This window comes from Anser anser (genome assembly GCF_964211835.1).
Source record: "Anser anser genome assembly, chromosome: 10".
NCBI lineage: Eukaryota > Metazoa > Chordata > Aves > Anseriformes > Anatidae > Anser > Anser anser.
The window spans coordinates 2,321,746-2,348,457 of NC_139730.1; the positions used below are offsets into that span (position 1 = coordinate 2,321,746).

General features: G+C 46.5%; 1 protein-coding gene and 1 long non-coding RNA gene across 3 annotated transcripts in view; both read right to left on the bottom strand.

Annotated features, from left to right (window-relative positions):
- The window catches only part of LOC310905233 (uncharacterized protein), a 169,210-nt gene that overhangs the window by 131,163 nt on the left and 11,335 nt on the right, over positions 1–26,712 (bottom strand). The gene's annotated exons all lie outside the window — the stretch shown is intronic.
- On the bottom strand, positions 15,029–21,895 carry LOC310905237. Its single transcript, XR_014588878.1, has 2 exons — positions 18,923–21,895; positions 15,029–17,776 (listed from the first exon to the last, which is right to left on the bottom strand). It is a non-coding gene; the product is annotated as an uncharacterized lncRNA (long non-coding RNA).

Sequence of the window (26,712 nt, forward strand, 5' to 3'; positions counted from 1 at the left end):
CAGGCAGTAAAAAGGGCTCTTTCCAAGGAATTGCATCCAATCACTTTTTCTCTTCTCTTCCCCCCGACTCCGGCTTAAAAACACCCCCACTGCTCAAAGATTCAGTCACCAGGCTTTTGCAACTGGGGCTGTCTGATGACCTTCCACCTCTGCACAGCTTCAGTGCCGTCCCCATCATGCCATCATGGGAGACTTCTGCTAGACATGCTTTGGGGATGAGACCAACAATAAATAAATAAATAAATATAATTAAAAGAAAATACGGACACACTCCCAATTCAGCTGTGTTTCTATGGCATCTCCAGCAATGGAGATGACCAGAAGCTGTGTTAACAGTGCTTGTGCACAACCTTCTTAAATTCACATGGTGAAAATTCACCAGAAGACATGTGAAGTCAAAGGGATTTAGGAGACACCGAACGCTTAGTACAGAGGAGCTCCCTTGATCATCACAAGCTCTATTTCTCAGAATACAAGAACAGAAAAAAGGAAGGATTAAGCACTGTTAATGCATGCCATTCTCCTTCACTTTCCTGGCACTGGCGTCCTTTCATGTGGTAGTTTGTTTTCCTACAACATAGTTTCAGAAATACATCTCTCCAAACATCTGGAAAACATCCACTTGCTCTGCCCACCAGAGCAGGAACCTGAGTAAATTACACTGCCTGTGTACTCCACCAGGGCCACGTTTGTGGATTACCTCTACCCTCATCTAAAGACTGGCTTCAGAGCTCATTCTGTGGTTACCTGAAAGCCTGCCATTGCCTCGTGAGAGCTTTGCACAACACATCTCCTGACGTGTTGAAGGCTTTGGTGCCTCTGTCCCTGACAGCCCTGCCTCCTTTTAACCCTCCCCAGTTGCCATAGATCATCCTGGGATGAAAGAACTCGTGATACGCAGTACCATATGTTTAACTCTGCAAACAAAGAACAAGCAGCAGCTCACCTCTGAAGACTGAACACGAATTGCTATGCGGAGAAAGCTCTTTCTTAGCCTTGAGACAAAGGCCATTTGCATCCTGGACAGAAAGGGGAGCAGGGAAGGCACAGGCAAGCAACATACAGGACCATCTTCCCCTGCCTCTGCTGTTCCAGTACCCACAGCACCACCAACCATTCCCTAAGAGATCACTCCTACCTCCGTTACTTGCGGATCTAAGCGCCTTTCCGTTCCGATTCCAGCACCCCTACTGACTGAGCGCAGAAGTTCACTGCCTGTGCACGCAAGATGCGAGCCATTTCAAGCAATGTACACCCAAATGGTTTCATCTTTTCTCCCAAGACATATTTCAACCCGAGCGACCTACTTCTTCAAATCTTCTTGAGAGAAAGGACAGGACATTATTCCACACAGTGACCGCTGGAATTCGCCATCCAATAGTTCCCTTTTGTAATGCAAAAGCTGTAACAACCAACAGTAACCAAGATTTAGGATACGATGGCATTTGCTAACCATTTCATTGAATCGAATGTATACGAGCAGCAAAAGGAAACATCAACAAATTCCAGATGCAGAATGTAATTTTGTTTGGATGGCAGAATGTTTCATATTGTTTTCTATAGGAAAAAAAAAAAAAAAGTCATCATTAAAGCAGTGGAATTTCAGTAAACTATGTTTTGGGTTACAGCCCAGAATAGTTACACTTGGCAGTTCAGAGGCACGGGTAAAATATTCCAAGGTTCATAAATCCTTGACTTTAATTTGTAGATATAGGTTACAGCTTTAGTATCACTGCAAGGGGGTAAATCATGCTCCCACCTAAACAGCTGCCAAAGGGCCCTGTACCAAGCCTTTCAGCTCTACTGGGCAGCTTTAAGAAAAGCATACATCAATGTCTTTCGGGTTCCCATGCCAGTCAGATACTATATACTCACAGTAGAAGGCTTCCTTGGCTGGAACAGGCTCTGCAGCACCTATTTTTAACTCACATGCTTAGACGGTAGTGACCCATAAAGGTAAAGATAGCTGGAGGTGGACTGGAAATGAACAGGCTGATTCCTCTCTCACATCAGGCTACATCGACTGTCTCAATCCTGCAGGCTCAGGATGAGGAAACGGTTTGGAACTGTTAGAAATTAATTTGTAAAACCAAGAATCCAGCAGCATTCAGTGGCCTATAACGAATTTCATTTAATTTGCATTCTCTGGAACAAGTTAAAGGCTTCCAGCAGCACATGCCTATGAAAAAAGCAGCTAATAATGTCTGGGAAAAGTTATTTGGCTAAGATCTCATTTGATACTAGACACATCATCTGCGTGCTTCTTTTAGAGCCTGGGTTCTTCGCTGTGTTAAATTAAGCATTTCAGAAACTGCAAACAAGACATGGGTAGGATGCTGGTCTGTACAACAAAGACCTTACAATTAAGAGCTGTCACACGAGCAACGTATCAAGCCATGAGAAGGTGATAAACTTGTAGGTGAAGCACAAGACAGTCCCAGCAGACTGAACTCTGCAGCTAGCACCCAAGTAGTCCCATCAGACCACTGCCCACAAAGTTATTCTTTAATTCCTCTAACACACATTCTTATGAGAACTTCAAAAATATTTGTCTCTGGACTAAAGGTGACATTTATCCATTCTGCTCAAACCTTTCAATACAACCAAAACAAAACAAAATTTCATTCTAAAATAAAATTAATTAGTGGTTATAACTTGAACTAGTGAACAATCAAAGGCTGAAAACTCTGGCGTATGCTGAAGAAACACCTGAAGAAATTCCACGGCAGTCAGTGGGCAGGGGGACTTCTCAAGAGTTTGAAAGTAAATCCTCAACTCAACAAATTACAGAGTCGGTATTGGGAGAGTCAGGAAGTCGTCTGTAACAGTGCAAAGTGTTAGTTTAGGAAAATATTGCCTTCCTTCCAGGCCTCTGTCACTGCCTGGTTGATTTCAGTTCACTTTTGTAGTAGTTGCATAATTATTCCCCTTATATTCCCTCTCAGGAGTCTTTCCTGGAACCCTGTCTTTGGAAATTATGTGTTTTTCTTTGCATCAGACATATTCTGAACTTCTGTGCCCTGCCTACAAAGCACATTTCCCCCAGAGGTACCTCCAAATTTGGTACCTACAAGTCTTCCCATTTTTGCATGGTGACAAAGCAATCTTTCTTCCTAAGACACAACCTTTGTTTTTTAATTAGTTACAACAAGGTCACGGGAAGGGCTTTCTTTAAAGAGAAAAACAACAACTGAAGAGCAGTGTTGTTAACTTGTGTGTCCTACCACTCCTGTAGGGTAGCCTAGGCAGTACTGGCTTCTTCAAAACACTCAGATCAACACCTCTGTTAACCTAGCAGCCTCAAACAGTTCCCAATTTCTGGAGAAATGGAGTCCCTTATAATTTAGACAGGCCTTCTTTGTTCTCTGAATTCCTGCTCACCCACACCAGCTCTGCAAATGCAGTATGAGGTTGAGCCAGACTCCTCAGAGCCACTGGCCCTCCCGTAGCCCCACAAGAGCACCAGGCCTTTGGGTGGTTCGCCCTGAGACGTTGGTTCCTCGCTGCCTGTTTTTAATGACAGCCTCCTATTAAACCAAAGCGACACGTCCACCCAGTAAACATCCAGTAACCTGGTCACCATCTAGCAGTCATAAATTACAGAGCAGCTCCCCTGCCAGCGCTGAGCCAAACCCCCAAAAAGTGCTGACCCAGATTAAAAATGCTCCCGGAGAGGGAGAAAATTGTGGCCTTGCGTGTTACGGTCTCACGGCGCCTCCACCTCGGAGCGTTTGCAGCCTTGTACCAAACCGTGCCAAGCAGGCAGTAAATCTTTGCTGGAAACAACCGGGCTTCTCTAGAGCAATCTGCTCTCCTGAAAACAGTGCTAGATAAAACACAGTTGCACTCCATCACAGTCCGCCATGCCAAACGCATCTTCTCCAATAAATGCTCTGAAAAGCTGAAAAATAAGTAAAGACTTTTCCAATAAACCCAGGTTTATATATAATGTATATTAGACCGCAGATGTCAGAGGAATGTAGAGTGCTTTTCTAATGGAAGAATTTAAAGAAAACCCCAAAGTTTTAACATGTAAAGAATGCAAACATCCCGCAAAGTCTGCAGATGCATGACCCATGCATAAGCGTTCAAATCAAACGACTGGGTGTGCAGAAGGCTGTGTAGGAACCCAAATGCCATTTGCACTTTTTTGTTACTAACTGATACACACGATGACTGTAATGTCTCGTTATTTGGGTTCTCACGGACCCAGACCCTCAGACACATCCAAATCTGGGAGGCTTGGGGCTGATGATTACGGTACGTAGTACATCCAGTCACAACCAGACACCGTAAATGCCCTTTACAAAATGACGGTCTGGCCCCAAAGCCTGCATTTAGAGCAGGGCAGGAGATGGCTACAAGCAGGCAGAACACAAGGCGATGCATCCAGCTCAGGAGGACAGGCAGTACCGGCAGCCCAAGCAGGTCGAGCCGAGCCAACCCAACCCACAGCTCAGCAGAAGGCCGAGCCACGCTCCTCAGAGCGCTGCTTCTCACCTTACCCCGCAACAACCAGCAGCTGTGGTTCACCTCCAGACATCGCGAAGGTGCTCGGCCACTGGGAAGAGCCAGGCAAAAACCGCAGGCAACGTGGCGAGGGATTTGTGTGCCTGTGCCTGCAAACCCCGGCAGCACAGCTAAGGTCAAAAGCGGGCCGGGAGGCATTGTATTGGGAAGGGGCTCCGCATCTCGGCTCACATCCGGCCCGCAACAATTTCTCTTTTATATCTTATTTACATCGCTGTCTGAATAGAAACACAGCAAATGAGGTTCAGTTACAATGGTAAACAAGAATTTCAGGTTTAAGCTTTGATTTAGACGATCTGTTTTCTGATAGTGCTTGTGTGAATTGTGCTGCTCGGTTATTTCTGGAATACCAGCGGGCAGAGTTTATAAACAGGTAACCTACAACAATGTTTCCTCATTCCCCTGCCTGCTTAATACGCTGAAGGATCACCTAAATTTAAAACAATATATTTAAAACATTAGGAATCATTTCCTGGAGTGTTGCCTAGTTTGTTTTAAACTTTTTTTAACCAAAAAAAAAAAAAAAAGCCTAAACTGTGAATGTTTGTTTATTGCTTTTCTTTTTCAATTGTATTTATTTCTGTGCTTGTACAAGTGGAAACACATAACTTCTTTATTTTTCCAACAGCCCTTTCAAAAAAGGAAGTCAATTGTGCTCCTAATTGTGTGCGTTTTTCAACAGAGGTCCATAAGATATGAGAAAGTTGACCTTAAAATGATAACTAAAATTAATTTAAAAGCTCTTATGTATATATACTGAGTAATTTGCAATCATGTTCAGATATGCCTACTTAAAAGAAATAGATGATGCCCATTTCAATTTTTTTCTTTAAATTTCAGACTTCCCTAAATTCTAAATTCCATAATCTAACAGGCTGGAGGCCTTAAAGACCCCCTCCTACAGCTTCCCCAGGGATATTTCCTAAAGCACTGAGCACCAACAGATAAGCGGCCTGTGATGGTGCTCACACTGCTTGCTGCATTGTTTCTTTTCCCCCAGTTTTCAGAGAAACGTGGCAATGAAACTGCCACTCCCTCCGTGAGAAGACTTGTTCCCATCAACAGATGGCAAAGCAAGTAAAAAAAACCACGATGCAGTGCTCTAAAACTTTGTTCAGGTTGCATTCATCATTATCATGATTTTCAAAGTATTTATAGTTTACAACCTAAAAGTGACCAAAAAAATAAAATAAAATTACTTTTGTGCCCTACCTTCAGCTAATACTGAATTTAATTTTTTTAAGACCCGAGTGCAGCAGCCGCAGAGGTACGAGCATGGAGTAACGGTAAGGGTACATCGCTCAGTGATGACAGGAGGAGAGCACCCGGACTGTGTATTCCTGATGATTCCTTCAGCACGTGTTCCTTCGCAGGCATGGAGGACTTTGCGCTAAGCCCCATGAAGATACTCCTTCCTTTTGAAAGCGTGCTTTCTCTGTGCAGCTGTGCTTGGGCCACCTCTCTCATGAGACTGACCCTTGGCCTTGCACCGCCTGCTCCACTCCACGCTTCCTTTCCCTAGGGACAGGCCGGGGAGGGTTGTATTTCGCGGCTGCCATTCCAAAGCAAAAGCTAGAAATCCAAGAGTCTTGACTTAATAAATAAAATTCCAGCCCCATTCACGGCGGTGACGTCTCAGTTTACACGGAGAGTTGACAGAGTTTTCTGCTAGCTAAGGGGCTCGAGTGAGTTACGGCGATGAAGGAAGAGCCAAGAATGTTGATTAAGAGATATTGCAATCTACAAAACGGAGGGCCCAAATCCACATCCATCCCAGCCGTCGGGGAAAGCCAGAGGGCAGGGCTGAAGTGGCAACCAGAGACTCAGCCATGGGCAGTATGAGCAGCACCCTCCCCACATCAAATAACGCTTTGTTCTCCGCAAATCCTGGCACAACTCATGTTTGAAAAACTCTAAATATCAGCACGGAGCCAACGCCGCGAGGACATTGCACCTCACTCGGATCCGAGGTGCACAAACCTTCCTACTGACCTGAAGCACAGGTGGAAATGCCTCAGTGCTCGGTAGTTCTTCCCCTTTGTGCAGGCAGAAATTAGGCTGCTCATCTTTTGGGTTTAGCTTCAGGGCTAAACTACCAACAGATATGGCAAACTGCAAGTCCACCGAGCACATTTTACGCCCAAACCTGCACATCTCTGCTCCTGCAGAAGGGAACGTCTTGTCTGCAATCAGCAGATCTCAGCTCTGATGGCTGCCACGGAGCTGCTGGAACCATTCAGACCCTTGGAAAAAGCCTGGACTGGTTCAGGTGGGAGGCTGTGAGCGACCATCACTGCAGGTTTGAGAAGGGGTTGGACAAACAGCCACGAGTGCTGTTGGTGTATGCAATTAAGGGCTCGGGCTGGGTGAGAAACCTTCCAACCGTCTTCCAATTCATGAGCATTTTCGCATCAAGAGCTTCTATTACTTTGATCCTTACTCCTGCCTATCTAGGTAATTTTACAGCTCCAAAGGCATATCCAACATCCTCATTTTCACTGATTACCAGCTGTCTTACTACTACATCATCTACAAAAGAGGTATTTTTCCATTTACACCCCAGTGACGAAAGAAAACTGAGCCACCTCTAACCCTAACAGAAATCACCTGTCAAGCTCAGCCATCCCAGCAGAGCATCCAGCTCACAGTTACTGCAGATCACTCCCCAGAAACTCAGATGCTTATGAGGAATACTTTTTCCAATTTCAGATGAACGGCTACTTCTGGCATGATGACAATGCAATAAACGCACATTTCAAAGCTACTTTCGTCACGTTCCTCTGTTGTTCGCTGGACAGTCGCCAGAAAGAATAAAAACGTTACCCAGGGGTGAGCTCTCCGAAGGCATTAGGTGCTGGAGCTCAAGTTCTCTGCTGATGGATCTAACAGAACTCACAGAACCTTAATTATGAGGATAGAAATAATTCTGATTTCAGTGTTAGATTTACGCAAAGCAAGGTAATACAACTTTTTTCTTTTAATTAGGCAAAGCAAAACACAATTAGCCCTCCAATATTGTGATTGGAGATTTCTCAGAAGAAAGAAAAGAAACCAGAACAAAAACCAAAACCCACACTCACGGGGAGGCTAGGAACCATCAGTCATCTGTTAAATGAAACCTGTTCTTTCTTTCAGATTAGCTACTGTCTAGTGGTGCATAATTAATATTGATTTGAAAGGCAGCCTGCCCAAGGGATCCAGAATAAGTGATTGTAGTACATGCTGACAAATGAAATATCATAATGGCCAGTTTACAGCATGACTTGTATGAATTTCGAACAGTAGGAGAGTTTTTTTCCCCCGTCAGACTTCCAGAAGTCTAAATTCTAGTTTGACCAGATTTTAAATACTGGAAAATGGAAATTATATTTGAAGAATCTGGAAAGTCCTATTCTGTTTTTTCAAACACTTTAATCAGTTTTTCATGTCAAGCCTAGACTGCGTGTCTCAGTAAAGGAATTCCTCAGTGAAAGTCAGTGGACTAAACAATGGCATTAAAAACTGCATTCCTGTGTGGTTTTTGTGTGCATGTTCAGTTAGCCAGAGATCTCCCAACACAATTAGGGAAAGGAGGGCTAGAGGTCAGTGCTGGAACCCAGGATTTCAGCAACCTGATTTTCATTTCTTGCGCTGCTACGAGACTGTGCAAGTCTCCATCTTTTTGTGTCTTATTTTCATACCTGTGAAAAGAGGGTACCACGATCACCTCCCAGAGATGTGGAAAGGATAAAAGCTGAAGACCTTGAGAAAATTAGGCCTCTGATAGAAGAGTGACTGACCAAAGGGTAGAAGACCCCCACCTTCTGCAGACAGCCATGTCTAACACATTTGCTTTCACAAATGCAGTGGAGGGACCAAACTCCAAAATGTTGAGCACTTTTAACTAGAATGTTGCCTAATAAATACATCCAGTAGCTTCCTTGGAGGAAAAAAGGAAAAAAAGAGGGGGGGGAAACAGGGTTATTTACTTCCCCTCCATCAAGCCTCTTCCCTCACAGCCACACGTACAGCCGGTTCAGCATTTGGCTCATCGGAGGGAGCGAGGAGGAATGGAGTTTGGGGAGAGGAAGGAGGAAGCTCTCCATGCTCCCTTCTATCCTGCCTTTCCTCTCCTGACCAGAGGACTCAGGGAATCGGTAGGAGCATACTTGTGGTGAGAACATCGTAAAGCGATAAGTCAAAGGATAAGCCAAAAAGTGTTTGCACAAATAAACCAGCTGCTGCGTAAGGAACCTACTTACGCTCTGCGTTCACAATAAAGGGCTTTCCTTCAGCTCTGCAACGACCTGTGCACGAAGCAGCATCAGAGCTATGCAGGCTTCTTACCCTGGCAGGTTCTCCGCACATATTAACTCCTGCAATGCAGTTATTCTGAGAATGAAACTGAGATTACTGGAGGAGACAGTAACGTTACATAATTTAGTAGAAGCTGTGTTCATGACCAGGACAGGACCTGAACAGATTTCCTATGTTTCCATAAAACATCCCATTTCCCTCTATACAATCCTATCTCAGGAAACAAACAAAACATAACAAAACAAAATCTATTAATTGTAGGTTCTGAGACTGAAGAAGGAAATGGCAAGTTATATTAAGAAAAACAGGGGGACACTTTAAAAAAGAAAAAAAAAAGGTGTCACCAACTGCTAGAAGCAGATACGTGTGTACCTTTGGTGCACCCTTTGGTGCTGAAGCAAAGCTAAATTTTAGAATCCTTTTTCTTCAGCTTACTTTTGAACAAGAACATTGAATTGTAGATTTGCCTGAATAAAAAAATCGGGATTAATCCCAGAAATTATTAACACATCTCAATACGATTATTTAATCTCCTTAAACTCTTTGTTTTCAAGTCCAAAACATTTTAAAGCTTACAGTGTAAATACTGGGCTTCCGAGCATCCTGCTGAATTCAACAGAACAGAAGGTCTGAGGCATCATTAAAAATAACACATTGTTTGCATTTTTCATAAAGACATCAAGAGTATTTCATCTCTCTGAAACACGATCTCCCACAGGGAATTACGGATGAGCAAAAACAGAACAAGTGGAAGTTAAATAATTTTTTTTTTTAAATGCCAAGAAGCCAACGGGTTAAGCTCTCAATTTATCTTTGTTTCTGCAAAGATACAACACTATTCCAGAGACATTAAGAGTAAGACCACACCTGTGTTTCTTTAGCGGTGGCCTGCTGAAAATATTTGTCAGGCATTGTGTCAGAATCCAGAGCACATTCTTTCACTTTATGATTAACCTTTAAGGAGATTATGTTGGGAAAACGCTCAAAGTGACATTCATACTAAATTAACCGCGTTCGTACTGGAAAGGTTTTACCCTTGAAGTCGGCGGTGTTTTTCAAACAAAGCTTAAGCCAGCCACAGAGTACATGTCCGTAGGAAACAGAATACGGAACCAAATGCTGAAAACAAGCCAGGGACGTCTTGAAATTTAGGCAGTAGTAAATTCAATACTCCACAGAAAAAAAAATGACAGATGAGAGAAACTGACCCTTCTTTTAATAAGGTCTGGTCCTAGAGATGAGCAATTCACCTTCGGTAAGCAAAACCTGACCAGAACCCGGACTCATGTTGCAAACAGAGCCCTTCTTCCCCTCGTCCCATAAATACCCCAAACATCTACAAAAAGTTCGGCCACCTCTGACGGGCCTGGCACTGCTCCAGCCTGTTCCTCCTGACAGGGCTCGCTCCCTGGATCCATGTCAGCTGGGGCGACTCCAGCCTCGTTTCATTGAGCGGTTATCTCAGAGACTACAGCAAAAGTCAGAGGCTGCCTGAATCTGGGCACTTGGCCAAATCCACAGAGACAAAGAACTTTGTCCAGCACAATGCTAATAAATGATTACACCCTCCCTTTGCAAAACATTAATTCACTTCACTTGGGGCATAGGGCTCCTTTTTCAACTCTACAGTAGGGGTTTAAAGAAAAAAAAACCATGCCCATTTGCGAAGCAACTGATTCAAGACCTGATCCAACCTATTTTCCCACAGTCACCTTGAGCAGACTCCCTCATCCCACACCAGTGACCTGTAGCACAAAGAGGGAAGGCCAACACAGAAGTGAAGGCAATCTGCGTGTTTCGGAAGAGGCACGGCAGCACAGCACAAAGGCTCGGCTGCGTTCCCTGTGTATGGCCACTTAGAGTGCCGACCACAAGAAGCACGACCCCTGAACGCCCAGGTTCTCATATTCTTCTGGATAAGTACTGGCTGGGGACAGCTGTCCATCTGCCTCGGCACACTGCGTCGGAACTTTGCCTGATCCACATGGCTGTTCCTAAATCCTCTGTGCAAAATAATGGAGAATGGGGCCAAGTCCTGCACCTCCGCTCCTCTGCTGGGGAGGATGGCAAAGCCGCAGCTCGCCAGCAGCCATTTGGAGTGCAGAGCCTCAGAAGCTCAGCAGCCCTCCAAGCCATGGGAGAACATTTCGTGTTCTTGAGCACCATCTGCTGGTACCTGGGCCACTGACACTCGCACAGCCACCTCGGGCTGCTTTTAGGAGGAGCCCAGCGCCTGGGGCTCCTCTTTGAGAGGGAAGGACGAGGGCCTCCTCCTGCCCAGCTGCCGGGCTGCTTCCTCCCGCATCTCAGCAGTTCCCGGGCAGTGCCTTATGCATGCCAGCAGCAGGCCGATGAAGCCTCATCCTTTCCTCAGGGGGAACATCCATAAGCGAGACAACTCCGGGGACCTGTAACAGCATTTCAATTTGGATTAAAAACGTGATTTTGGAAAATGAATGTACCAGTTCTTTCGTTTGCAACGTCCTGCAGTCCCACGTCGCCTGTCCCTCCGTCCCTCTGCCCCTTCACCAGGTGACACCCCCTGCTCACCGCTCACACCTGGGGCAGCACCCGGGATGCCCATGCAGGACCTGCCCTACCCCACGAGCAGGAGGAAGAGGCAGAGCACCACAGGCCTGACCCCTTTGCCCTTCCCAAGCAGTACAGGCACGTCCTGGCCCTGCAGCCCTGCGAAGCCTGGCGACGCCTCGCCTCCCCCGGCGGCCCCAGCAGCCCGCGGTTCGCGCTCACACATGCCCCCGCAGCAGCCCAATAACCCAAGTGCCTGTAACACTGCACAGTTTTGCCTCTGCAATCACAACCCATTTCCTTTCTTCCCCTCCGTCTCCTTCAGGCACCCAGGCAAAGGCAGGGAGAGAAAGCAGGAGTTAACCCCTTCTTCAGCTCTGGCCAGAGAGTGCCTTTGTCCCGCGCTTCAAAGGTGCCCGTTCAGAGTCTGAGGCTGGGGAGGAATCGCCCTGCCGCACGTCCAGCACTGCGAGGAGCTTTAACAGGCAGTTTTAACACTCCTGAACTGTTGCCTGCCCTCACATTCACGCCACAAGTCTGGATGTATTTGATATTGTCTTCAGTTTCACGTGAGTCTCAGCATTTACCTGGTCAAAAGGAAAAAAAAAAACTGCTTCTCAAAGTTATGAAGAAAAATTTAAAAACACGGCTAGGATGCAGGAGTCCAGTGCAAGACATCAAAACTAAGAAACCCAAGGTTATTTTTCCTCTAAATTTTTTCTGACTTGGATTTCGGAGGGCTGGTCTTGTCGATAACAGTGCTCCTGCATTGTTCAGGGCTGGTCTGAAGCCAGCATCATTTTTCCTTGAAATATTTCACAAGTCCACGATTTGAGGATGGCCACGCAGCAGCCCAGTCCTCACCGAAACCCTCCCAGGAACAAGGTCTTCCCCAGAGTCTGGAGCTTCCAGGCTGCATGATGGCATCTCCGTCCCTCTGTACGCTTCTTGATGACAGTCACGAAGAGGACAAGGAAAATGACAAATAATAAATGTTAAATGTGATTTTGATACAAGCTTTTTTTTAAAGGCCATATGTTTTTCTTGTGTGATTCGGAATGATTCCCTGTCCAAAGTCATTAAGATAAAAGACCTGTGATCACAAATTAACAGCTGTTGACCAGTCACCATGCAGAAGGTTTCACATTTCCGTGATAAAGATGATGATCAGTTTTAAGATTTAAACCCTGTGAACTCACAGAATGGGGATTTTCGTGAACATCCTTGCCTTTGCAGAGTCCCAGTTCCTCTTCCTGTGCTTCTGGTTTTCTATACTGCTCTACAGCAGTTTACTTCTGCCCTTGGAACGCAGCTCGCTGGCAGCTACTGTTAATGCATTCGTCAGGAGTCTGTAAACTCCAGATGGGAGCATGGGATTAGTCCGTGTATGTGGCTCCTAAAGCATCTGATACTCACAAACATCTGGGATTTCTGCAGTGTCCTTCAGTGCAGAACTTTTCTACCACCAAACGACAAAACTCAGCTCTCTCAGGTAAAGGAGAAACAGCAGGGCCAGTAGGTCGTGGTCTCCCTCTTGAGTTTTTGGGTTTTGTTTTTCGGGTTAATCATAAAGACTTTATACCGAGTAAATATTTGGAGTTTAGAGGCTTTCTTTCTTTGTTGAGTGAGTTCTCAATACGTGGACTTTCTGTGATTGTTTCTGTCAACATCGGGGATTTGTGCTTTTTCTTTTTTTAATCAATTCCCAAAATCCTTGGAAAACACTAAGACAAAGGCATGACTCACATTCAGAATTTCCTGTTGAATTTTCTTGTGTGTGTTTTTTTGTTGTTTCGTTTTGTTTTTTAATGACCAGGATGTCATTGGACAGCTTGTCCTAAAATAGACTGATTACGATAATTGTAAAAAAGACCAGGGATGTAGAAGCTTTAAAGCAGCAATTTTGCTTTATGAGCCCCTTTTTGCCCGCGCTGCTGTGACTGGAGGCCCCAGGGCAATCACCGGGACATTTGCAGGTAGAGGATTCCCAGAAATTGGCTTTACAGAGCCAGTTCTCACTGAGGACTGACAAAGCAGTTCGTGTAAGCCGTGAACCGATAGAAAGACAAAGACAGAGCCACGAGAGAAGCAGTGCCAGGGCTCTGTCACCCACCGTCACCTGGTGGTCTCTGTGGTCTCACCTCTCTTCAGGGTGCAGCAGGATCCAACCGAGGCAGGGTAGGGTACGTTTGCCCGCAGCTTGCGCTGCGTTCGAGGAGGGTGCTGAGCAGGCTCTCTCTTCCTTCCCCCTTGCTGTGGCTCCATACCTCCCAGCGCAACAGAAATAAAGTGGGGACAATAAACCGGTAAATTGCAAGCGCAATTTAATGCTAAAAAGTTCTTCTGAACTGCTAGTGGCAGGAAAGATGAAGATAAATGGGAAGGAGGCGCACTAGGAAAATATGAAACAGCGAGGAAGTGGTTTGGGATGGCACTTGGAAGTGTCCCAAGAGCATATGCCTGACGGCAGGTTTCTCCAGAGCCCTTCAGAGAAAGGAAGTTACGGCAATTACGCTCCTTACAGGCACATTAGTTGGGAGAAGTGAATTTTCAGTTTTTCCTCGAGCTCTCGCATTCATCCAGAGCATTCCTCTCTTTGAAAAACGCTCTGTTTTTTCATCAGACAAGGGGGCTTTCTGCTAACCAGGACTGAGTTTGAATGCCATGTGCTCCATAAATCCACTTTGATAATGTTGATGATCTGTTAGTTATTTCATTAGCATCGTGCAACTACAAAGGGTGAGAGGCCACAGGAAACTCCATAAAATTGTCAGAGTCCTGTGGAGGAGGGGTGCTGGGGAGATGAGGGAAGGAATCGGCCTTAGGAAAGTAGTGGGGAAAATGATACAAATGATGTACTCTGAAATTCGGTTTTGGTCAGATTAACAGGGTTAGCAGGTGGAGAATGCTTTCGCGTGCCTTTCAGATACACGTGGACATTTTGCAACTGCAGAGGAAAGCACTGGTACAGAATTAGCAAAGACTGAAGGACAAGCCTGTTCCCTGATCCCCTTTGAACTGCTGCTGGTCCCAGCACATCAATCACAGAGCCGGCTGAACACGGGATGCTTGCTAGCATAAAGACAGGAGCAGGCCCTCAGTTTGCAGCACTACTGACCTGAAAGCAACAACAAAACGGGGCAGGAGGTGGTAAAACTGCCTTGGGAGCAGAGTCTGCAGGACGCATTCCCCCCAACAAGACCCTGAAATGTCTCACAGCTGAGAAACAGGCAGCCAGGAGACTTACTAGTCAGAAATAGAGTGTGCAAGGAAAAAAAATCACTCACTGTGTAGCTACATATGGCACTACATCTGCAAATATTTTACATTTTCAAATGTTTAGAGAATTATAGAAATACTAACTCTTGCAGTCTCCCCGTAAATGTTCGGAACACATTTTATAGAATAAGCAGAGGCAGAGAAGTAGCTTGCTCCAACGCCAGACAGTCGGTAGCAGATTTGAAGAGATCCAGAGCTAAAAAAACACTGCAGAAGATTAAGAATGCTTATTTCATGGCACATGCAGATTTACTTTAACAGCATTCACCATCCTTTTTGACCTGTGTCAGCAGGTTTCCTTTCGAGTCGTTACTTTGTTCAGGGAGAAGCAGAAGTCTCAAACGCTCACGTTTCTGCATCTCTGCTGGCTTTCACCATGTAATGCACGTTTCACAAAATGTGCACGTTTTTAAAGCCTCAGCTCGGGGAATCAAACCTCCTCTTTCATTCTTACGGTTTGGGGATTTATTTCTTTATTGTACTTAAACTTCTTAAATATATTTGTGGAAAAGAGCCCATGACAAAGCAAATAGAAGAAAACCCTCTGGTTATTTTTAGATACTCATTATTTCTGTGTACATCTCATGATACTAACAAATTGATTTAAGCTGACAGAAGCAGGGCCTACGTGGAGGATTGATACTGAAATATCCAGAGAGTCCTTTTGAAGCAAACCCTGGTTTAACTCTTCCCACTTCCAAAGCCATTCACAAAATACGAGCATCATCGTGCAGCTCAGTTGCCCAATCAAGTATTGCAAGTGCCAAATGATGAAAGAAACAGAAAACAAAAAGTTAAGAATATCTTATGGGCTCTAATCACTTCCCAGGAAGTGAATCTTGCATGGTATATGAGTGAAGCAACAAAAATGAAATTCTGTTAAAAATAATCTATAATAAAGAGAAAAACTCAGTAAATTACTAACTGCAGGCTCCGCTCAGGAGTTCCTGGCTCCCATTCCCCAGCTCTGTCCTCTACACCACATCGGTTTCTGCTACACAAACTGCAGATGAAAAAGGCTCAGCTTTGGGTCTCCTGGTTAAACAAAAGAGGGGGCAGGGCAGCAGCTTGTAAACATTCTGCTCTGGGTTTTTGGCATCTGCAGTACACAGCTTTCTATACGTGTGCTTAGGCATGTGCACAGCCACCCACTAATAAATACGGACTGTTACCTTGAGGGAACAGCCAGAAAATTCTGAAGCAGGGACCTGCTATTACTGTAACCATATCGTGCTGAAGTTGAAACGAACCTTTCCTTCACCCCTCCTTCCCTTTCACATTCCTCATGCACTTTGAGCGCAGATGGTCAAACCCAGGCTTGCTTTTAGGAACTTCCACTCTCCTGAGCTGCATCGCGATGTAAATGAGCTCCCGCTTTGGTCCGCCGTATTGTGTGTGTTTGCAAAGAACACAGGAACCGATACAACACATCTGCTCCCACTGCTTCCACAACACTATTTCTTTCATCTGTTCGAGTTTTGGCTTCTCTGAGAGGAAGTAATTGGCTGTTAATTATGGGGGCTGAGAACTGGTCACATCACAGAACTGTGTTTGCAAGCATGATTCATGACAGCATCATTTCTCAGCAGCTGTCAGCAGTAAAGGCTCAGCACTTACAAGAAACTATTATAATATTATACCAGCAAAGGATGAAGACAAACGCTGTGCACAGCTGAGAAAGCAGCAAACAAAATATTTTTTTAAAACCTTTATTCGATAGAGAATCAACTTGAAACATGCTGTTTCTCAGGAGAGATAAACAATAATCCTGCCAGCATGGCTTCCCGGACCATGAAACTGAAATCCAAACTCTTCAGAAGTCCTCCCCAGAGCTGGATGAAAAATGAAAAACTTTTCTCATTAATAGCTGGAAATTTTGAACTTCTTCTTAATACTCCCCAGTCTGTCTCTGTTCCCCTTTCTTTCTTGTCTTGTGCTTAAATTGCTTGGTCCTTGGGGAAGACATTTTGATTTGTTATCTTCATATAGGCCCTAGGAGATCTGGCCAAAATCCAGTGTTACAGTATTTAATACCAGAAATAGTCAGCCTGCAGCAGATCAGGAGTCTATATAGAACAGCATCCTGTCTCCAGTGACTCCCAGTAGCAAACGCTTTGGGGGAGAAAATGCAAACATCAGAACATGTGCGGGCTGAACTTCTTCCTGACTACATTCTCCCTGCTTCCTGCTTACTAAGCCTCCTATCAGCAGCTCAGTAAGAAACAGAGAATAAGAGAAATTGGTAACGCTGGCAGGGGTGCGTCACAGAGACACCTAAGTGTCCTTTAGTGGGTGAGCAGCTCGGTGCCTGAAGTCTGTGCTGCCGCGATTTGTCATGGTTGCTTCTTTCCGAGGGAGCTTTGGCGAGAAGGGACAGCTCGTCCCTCGGAGCGCTAACTCAGGGTTGCAGATGTCGTCACCTGGGCGAGCTCGAGCTCTGCTGCTGGAGACCGGCAGGGTTAGCTGGCGGCTTGAACCCATCCCATCTTACAGCCTGCTGTCAGAACAAACTGAAGGCAGCGGCAGCTCGTGCGGGCTCTGGGCTGGGAGGCTGAAGGAGGAGCTGTGCCTTCCACAGCTGTCCCTGCTGTTGGGAGCAGAAGCTGGTGCCCCCTTCTGCCACGCCAGCTAAATCTGCTCAGAAACGTAAGGCAAACTTTCATCACTGTTCTTGGAGAATTTTTCTCTCTAGAAACCAAGCGTTAGCACACCACTCACTGGAAGACAGGGCTGTGCACTTAATTTGCCTTAACTCTAGTTCCAGGTTGGGTTTCCATGTCAGGAGCAGAAATGAGCAGCTCTACGCAAGACAGCTCCTCTCTCCTCAGTGGCAACCGCTGTTTTTGCCGCAGTGACTACCAAAAGGAAGAAAATGATAAAAAGGACAGTCCCTCTGCCCCACTTCGTCATCAGCGACTGAAAAACAAGGTGACCCAAAGCCACCACGCAGAGAAGAATGCAGCCTTTTGTGAGAAACGAAAACGCATTTATATGGGCTTCAGACTTTTTGGTGTGGTTTTACATACGCAGTTCCCTTCAGGATAATTGATGCTGGGGAGAAGTCTGGTTTGCAGTAGGCAGGAAAAATTAAGGCATTCAAAGCAGCTTCATGTTGTTTGTGGGCTAAACCAAAATACCAGGACTTGTATGTAGAACATAAATGAAAAGAAAGGAAAAACAACGTTATAAAAATCCCAGCAACAAAGCTTGGAGAGAGTTGATAAATAACATCTCTATCCTACCCCTCCAAAACAGGGCCCGAGTTTTCTTCCCCACTGACTTCCTTTTACTTTGGAGGAAAAACTGAGCAGAATGTTTGTTTGTCAGTACCCAGGAAACTTTAAATTCAGGACTACTCATTCCAGGAAAATGGGAGCTTTAGGAACTTAAAGATACTAAGCACCCAGTTGTCTGATTTTTACATCAGAAAGAAGAGCAAAAGATTTCCTCATTTTCATGAAAACCGTCTCTCCTTGGCATTAGAAACAAGATACATACAGGCTCATGGATGGGGAAATGACTGCCAGAAAGAAGAAATCCTTTGTCCACGAACCAGAAAGTGAATCTCGATCCCTCGAGGTACAGTTCAGTGCCTTAACCCCAAGACCATCCTTTCACTCACAGTCACGTATCAAAGTCCATTCTCCACGGACTCCACCAAAAAGCCTCCCGGTCCCTCTGCACTTTGAGCACCTGAACTGAGGATAATCCTCTAAGCTTTACCAGAGCCCAGGCTGTACTTGTTGAATGCTAAGAAGTTCCTAGTGCTTCTCTTGTTGCGTGGTGGGTACACAGGAACAGCGTGCTGTTCTCACAAGTAGCAATACTGCCAGCACTGACTGGAGGTCCATTGCCACACTGCAGTGTACGCTGCTGCTTTACCAAGTACAAATGATAATATTTTTAAGACTGCACAGGGGCAGACCTGTGACACCGCGATACCAGGCCATGGATGTATGGCCAACACATATGGACACGTTCAGGTCTGTAGTTTAGATTTTGGCTGTCTTTCCTCCCTTGGTGAGCTGGAAAAACTGGAGGTGTGGTGCTCTCAGCCCCAAAGGATCACGGCCTATGATCTAACGCCATCTGAGTAAGCAGAAGCGTATGATGACCGGTTCCTGAATCATAACTCTTTGTGCTGTTTTTCAGGTCAGGTAATTATCATCTCCAAACCCAGTTCCAGTTCCTCAGCACAGAGAGCCACGTCCTTGTGTCTGCCCAAGATGCTCTGCACAGACCCAGAGAGCAAAAGAAAAGCCACCTAGAATACCCCACATCTCCTCACCTGCTCAGTGCTCCCAATCCCAACAAAAATTAGCGTTGGTCCTGTCGGCAGCAGTACCAGAAGTTGTTCAAAACCACAGGCACTTGCAGAGGTATGAGAGGATGCTCCAAGCACACATATTTTCCTTGACTATTTCTGTAGTCACCCACATAAAGGTTTCCCAAGATTCATCTGTCCCACAGAAGTCCCTGATTAAAGCTCGTCAGCTCTTTTAACACTTCCAGGTCGTACCTGTGTGATACAAATCACCTGCTGGGAACTGTCAGCCAGCCCACTGGCTTTGGGGTGAAACTGTGCTTAAAAACATGCTCGGGATAAGAGCTGAGTGAAGCTGCCCAGGCAAGAAAATCCAGCTGCATATTGCTGCTGTCTTATTCACGCGCTGCTGAACAACTTCTTACGAGGTCCCTCCAAAACACCGAAACGGTCGGTGGGGCTTTGGTGCCACGATCCTAATGAGGCACGTTCAGTCTCACGTGACAAGAACCACACAGCCACAACCTGCTGAAGGGTGGCCCCATCTTACACAGTACTCGGTACCGCCCCAAATCCGATGCCAGTATGTTTCTTCTTAGGCACTGAGAAGTGTGCAATGCCCCCACCAGCCCACACCACTCTCCTAGCACGGCAGGAGCGTCCTGCACCAGGGGATGTGGCTCAACAGGTGAAGGAGCTTTGCTCCAAAGTCGCTCCTAGGATTTTCTCATTGTAAAGCAGCCCCGGTTGGAAAAACCTTACCGCAGCCTTCAGTGGCTTTTGCCACCTCCAGGCAGCAGAGTTAATCTCATTTATCCTGATAACCGGGAGTTCGGTGAGAACAGTGCACTCGGTGTCCTGGGGAAGCCGGAGGCGCCGCCTGTCCACCACACCTCCATCTTTAGCAAACTTTTGGGGCAGGGAGCAGTAACGTCGGAGATCTAGCTAAAAGCAAACATCTCAGCTGCATCATCTTTAACCGATTCATCACAAAGAAAATCCTATCTTTTCCAGAACTGAGAGGAAATGTGGACAGTTCCTCCCTGCACAGATTTATTGGAAAGGCTTTAATAAACACAGATGTTGGGAACGGATGGCTACTGTGTAATCATGGGTAGAAAAAGCCAAAGGACAAAATATCCCTTAATGAAGACCTGCATACCGTGCAGTATTCCAAAACAAGTGAGGAAAAAATATGGTCAGCGTTACAAGCAGACCAATTACAAGATTCCAGGTGCCAAAGGGTTTTCTGTTGTGTTTAGCTGACAGAGGAGGGGTGGGAGAGCAAACGATGCTAAAAAAGCAGAACCCCGATCAGAAGTTGCTCTCAGCATCATACCAGACAGCTCAGCAGTTCAAGAGATCTACAAGGTATCTGCATCAATTTTGCAGACATCTATATCCAGTTTAAAACAATGACATCTAAAGATGAGAAGTCTTTCACTATTGCCTATAGTCTTATTTTATAGTTACTGGTCTTGCAAGAAGTGCACACGCATTTTAATTTCAACAGGAACAAATATGTTTATATGAGGAACTTTTACTAGATTTTAGCCTCTGTTCTGCTTTGGTTTTTAGAGGTATAAGAAATAAAATAAAATAAAAAAGCATGAAAATATTTCTATGGCAATGAGCCCATTATCGGCCCATGCGATTACCAGTAACAACACTGGGGTTCTGCTGTGACCAGAAATAATCCTCGATTAGTACGAATGTGTTCACTTTTTCCAAAGAAGAGAGAAGAAAAATTGGACTCTGAAGCAAATAAAATGTCCATATTCCTGGCTTCTAACAGTTTTCAGCACAAAACTACAAATTTCAATTTTTTCCTGACCCGGCTGTATATGTTGGCAGAATATCAGAGCAACATTTTCATGGCATCTTCCCCCGCTTCTCCTTCCCCTCCCCCATTTGGGACTTTCATTCACTCGTCACAACTAAATAATCCCCAAGGAAAACCAGTTATTTTTGCCAGCCCAATATCCCTGTGATGCCAGGGAGCTTAGCTGGAGAATCCAAAAGTCAGGCAACTTACGAATATATTTGTAATATTCAACAAAATAATAAATTCTGCACATGACACAGGAAATAATAATCAGATGATCTCAGCCCCAGAAGTATTTCGCTGCTGTGGAAATGCCAGGTTGGAGAGTTCATGTGGAAAAGGAAAAGCCTTGTAACTTCTCCAAACATCAGTCATCACTTCCAGATACCTCTAAATACAGCCATTCATTTCACACTGCAGGATATTGTATTGAAAAGCAAGGCAGGGCCAACGCAGCACCTTCTACCACTAAATATGCACTGCACAAACCTTAGCTAAGTGTGTTTTTCCTATTTGGAATAGGGCTCTTTCATTTCCAAAAAAGAGCTCCATGCTTCTCGCAGAGCAAAATATTTATAGCCGCATGCAAAAAAATATAAAAGAGCTTGAAAAGACAAACCCAGAGGTATTCCAAGATAGCTCCGTGTCAAATAGAGGATGACTCATCCACCTCTTTCAATGAAAATGTTCATCCTAGATAGATCAAAGGCACTAAGTACACCGAGCCCTTTTTGCTAAACCTGGCAAGAAAGTAAAAAGGTTTTCAATCAGCAGTCACTTAGTGGGAGGTCTGCGAACAAATGAAAGCCATAAGATGCTGGCACATGAAAGAAACCATCCCCTACAATGCACAATAGGGACAATGTATAGCATCTAAGCATAATTTGTGAGGAACAGAAAGTTTGGATGAATATTTTTGTGCGGCGAGACCAGATGCCATATGGATCTGATATTAGCAGCTCGGCGTTGCTTTGTGCTGTCGGTTTTCAAAGACCTTCACGCTGCCTCCCATCCGTGCGCTCTCAGCCGCAGCTTTGAAGGCAGCCTGCCGCCTCATCGCCCCGCTATTTTGTTATTTTTGTGACCACTGCAACCCACGCGTGGACCCCAGCGGGCTCTCAGCAGCCCCAGCACCTCCGCGGCGGGGGAGCCTCTGCCAGCTGCGGTGCTCCTGCGGGGGGCACTTACCGCCGGCCTTCCACCTCTCCCCAGCACCCCAAAAGGCTGAGCCGCAGGGAAAGGGAGCCAGAGCCTTCCCCGTGACCCCCAGCCAAGCGCAGTGCCGAGGTGCAGGACCCGGGGCCGCAGCCCCACGGCGCTCCCCCGGCCCCGCAGCCCGGCGGTGCCACGCTGCCACCCAGCGGCCGGCCCCGAGCAGCCCAGGGAGCCCTCGGAGAGCTCCTGCGCCTGTGGGCTAACTCGTGCAGCTCGCACGAGCCCCCTTCCGCAGGGCGGTGACTTGGTTAGCTGTTCCCGATGCCCCTTTGGGCAGCTCGGGGGTCCGTCAGGGGGGCTGTGCTGCCCCGCAGCCCATCAGAGCAGGACCAGGCTGCTGGTTCAGCCGCCTGTGCTGGGGGTTGGAGCTCCCTAAGAGGAGCGGGGACAGCTTCAGCTACCTTCACAGAGAAGATCTGGCTGCCGGACCGTCGGACAGCACGACGCAAAGGTCTCCACTGCTGCCAGGGCGGCTGGCATCACTCCTCTGGCGCTGCAGAACACCCGATTCAGTAGTTAACCCTAATAGTTGGGTGCAAAAGCGATAAAGCCACTGGGGAAGATGAACACAAGTGCCCGGGCCACGTGCGTGAGCAGCGCTGTCTGACCCCGTGAAGAAGCAGTGCCCGTGCTCGCACAAAGCCTCCCTGCCCAGGACTGATCTCACAGCCGGCGAGCTCCCTGGGACGGGCAGGACAGAGGTGAGAACACCTCTGGGCAGGGAGCATTCCACCCCCAAAGGTTTAGCACTTCTGAGCTAAAAGAAAAACGAAAAGCTCTCGTGTTTCTCCCGCTGAATGCTTTACCTCGCTGTTTGTGGGAAATGGAGAGAGCAGCATCTTTCCCCAAAGCTTTCTTAACTCGCCCCGCTGCCGTTGCCCTCCCACCTCCCTAGCTGGTGTTCACCCTCAGCAGTGCGGAGCAGAGGCCAGGAGGCCCGTTCGCATCCTGCAGCGTGGCTCATCCGCAGCCAGCAAACAGCCAGAGGGCCCAGGAGCACGCGGGCCGGCCAAACCCTTCCTGGTGGAAGGAAGCGGTGCCAGACCACAGCGCCCGGCATCCAGCTCGCTGCGCTGCGATGAAAACAAGGAGCGGGGATGACGCAGGCGTGCATTAACACCAGCCTGACCAAGGCGCGGTTTCCATCCAACCGTCTCGGCAGTGCCGTCGGTGCACACACATCCTCTGGGCCAGGACGTTCAAACCCCACCAGCGCACACTGCTAGCTCCTGCCCTCGAACAGAAAGCTTTTAGGAACTTGACACTTCATCACGGGAACATTACCCTGAGAAAAGCTGAGTTGCAAGTTTCTTGTGCTCAGGGTTGGTTTTTTTTTTTGCTAAATTCTTGCGACTGTTTTTAAATATTAGCTGTGCAGAATTGTTTACTACGGAAGGGAAAATCCCGACACTAACATCCTCCCTAGTCAAAAAGAATTCATGCATTTTACCCTATTTTGAAACTTTTTAACCTGGCTTCTGGACGAGATTTTTTCCATGACCCTTAAACTTCACCAGTAACAGTTTGAAATTTTTCCTGGGTAACAGTTGCCTGCAAAGCACTTAAAATTTATAAACTTCTCGTACAGTTTCTGACATTTATCATTGCTAAAGTAAATGGAAGCAATGGAATCGACTATGCATCATGAGTAATATAATGCAATATTAAAGGACACCCAGTGGAGTACTTCGGAGGCTCAAGAATCTAAATCATACACTCAGTGCTGGGAAGCTGCGTAGGAAAATGTGCGGCACCATTTCTTGGTTGACTGTAGCTGTCACTGCTCAGTGTTACGAGAGCTAAGCTGCGCTGCTGATGCGCAGGGTTACATAATTGACAGCAGTGATTTACTATTTATGTGAATTAGAAGAGAAAGAAGCTGTGGAAAGAATTCCTAATGAGTGCTCACAAGTGTTTCCACACGGCCTGCCACAGCCGAGGCTAAACAAAAACTTACAGCAAGCCAGGGAGAGGGGCTCGGGCAAACCAAGAGGGGAACTCACTCTGCCCCTGCTGGGGCTCCAGGCAGGTGGCTGGAGCTTCCCGGCCCTCTCGGTGTTGTCCACCTAAACTACTGCATAGGGGAAGACAGGTACCAGGCATAATGAGTAGCACTGATGAGATATGAAGGAGATGCCCACCTTCCTGTCTTCTAACTTCTTTTTGTTATCCTCCGTTGCCCTGGTGCTGGTCTCGCATGCAGAGGCATGGAGCAGATGCACCGGGCAGAAACAAGAAGTTCTTTGAACGCACATTTATGAACACTGCCGCAGCCACTGCAGTCTCTGCGTGTCACTAGGAAGCAATCCTGGCTTGTCTTTGGCAGCTCTGTGGCTTACGCAGGTCTTGAAAAATACGGACACCTCCTCCTTTGTGATCACGGGTTTTGTGCAGGCAGAATCCGAAGGCTCTAGCCCATCGCCAGCGACCTCCAAACACCCAGCAGCCGGGTCACAGCAAACTGCAGGTCAGTGCTGCAGGGTACGAGCAGTGTGTCTGATGCAAATCGGTTTTATCTGATCACCCGGGGGTGATGGGCTGGTGGCACGCAAGGCACATTTCCATCTGGGAAGATCCAGACAAAGGAGAAACAAATACAGTAGATAGGAGAGCTTTGTACATTCATTCTTCCCAACTCACTCACTGCCTCTTACACATGTCCCAAGAAAATATACATAGATTTTTGAGTAATAATATCCAGTACTGAGATGACACATTGGAATTCTATTTCCCCCCCTTCCTTTTTTTCTCCTTTGCTTTGTTTTGTAATCTCCCCTGCATTCTCTTTCTTTCCCTCTTTTTGCTTCTTCCTTCAGTCCCACTGAAGCTATACACATGATCATGACATAAGAAATAAGTCACCCTTCCCATTCCTCTATTCCTCCTCCAATAATCTGCAAATTCTATTAGCTGAAATGATGTGGGACACGGGGATGGATGGGGGCAGACGGAGAGGCGCAGACAGACTGCCTGGTAGCGTCTGGTAGCCTGGCACCCACTGGCTACTTGGTACGGAGCTGCGCTGCGGGAGAGTTTTATCAGAAGCATCAGTACAAACCCTAATCGTATTACAGAAATTGCAAGATGAAAATGAAAGTTTAAATTACTTCAGTGTTTATCTTCATTTGTATACATCTGGCCGTTAACAAGATGCGCACATACGCAACGCCACCCCCAGCAAAACGCTGAGAGATGGATGCTAGAGGAAGCAGTACGACCTGAAACCCTCTGCGTCCTGCCAGCGGTGACAGGAGGCGTTCCCGGGGGTGGTGGAAGCACCGCTCACTCCACTGCTGAAGCTCTGCACCCCTTCAGTGCAGCAACCTGTGGGACCACGCTGTGATCTGACCTCTGGAAAGAGGCGGGAGGGTGTTTGAAGAAAAAACGGGTTTGGAGGACTCTGCACGCTGCACCATGAGATCTTGGGATCTAGACCTGCTGCAGGAAAGGCATGCGGATGACACATGAAGTATCACTTGAATACAGCTCTCAAAATACTGTTTAATTCATGTTTGTGTCTTTGATAGCAAAATACTTGTTATTTTTCTGGTATGATAGTCAAACAGCTATATTGCTCTTCTGGGATTATTATGTGTTTCATTAGCAAATCAGCGGCTTCTGAAGTCACGGAATTGATTTTCAGAGAGTGAGTGCTCTGTTTTCAGGTTTTCAGTTTCCTTAATAAAAAGTTTCTCAGCGCCACAACTACAGTAGAAGAGTTCAGAAGAAATTAGGTAAGAGCAGTCTGATGGCTCAAAACACAAGGCAAACAACACATTCTGAAAATATACTTATCTATTCTAAGCTTATGGCCTTCAAGACAATCTCATGACTTTGGGGAGCATTTTTTACTTCGGAAAGCTAGTGGTTGGACAAGTCATATTGCTCATCACAGCTATTTCCTTAAAATCTTTGCAGAAAACATCTGCGACTGAAAGGGAGAGCAAACAAGCAAGCAAGGTTCACATACAGCATTCACATACAAACCTCATGTTTCCCTGTTTCGTTGTTTTTATGGCATAAGCACATTGATATGGAAAGCCAGAAATGCTTTATTAGCTAACCAGCAACACGCATCACACGGTGCAGCCAGTAAACATATCTATCCCAAGAAAACATAGAATGGGAGGGAGATTTAACTTGGCTGGCATCATTATTTACACACAACGCTGCACAAAATCTTTGCTTCTAATTACAGCTGCGCCTGGCTGGGGCGGGCGGATCAGATGTGAAGTTCCCAGGCAGGATGGGAGTGCCAGCAGGACAGCAGGACATCACCCCCTTTCAGACCATTTTCAGGCCAGGCCCCCAGCTATGCTGTCTGATGCTGCCAAGAGCAAACTTGAGATGGGTGCGTGTGCTCTGCACCCGACCCAGCATCCCCAATTCGGTCTGGCAGGAAGGAAGGACCGGAGGAGCATCGGCTTCTACCCGACAAGCTAACCAGCCACTTCATCCCCAGCTGCACGTGCGGCGAAGCACCACTGCACACCCGTCGTGAACGGGACAGCTAAAAGTGCCGAGCAATGAGCTTCCCAGTGGGAGCTGTCTGAGCACAGGTCTCATGTCAGCCAGAACTCGGGGGGGTCACGGAGATGTGGGGAGGCACTGAGCTATGGTCCTAGGGGCAGTGCAGTGAGGGGCAGGAATTACGAGTGCCTCCTCATCGGCGTAAGGTTTGTTTTCATACATACATGCGTATGCACTTGCACACATAACCACACACTGTGTCCTTTATGGCGAGTTTGTGGAATGGTAAGTTAGACTCCGAGCC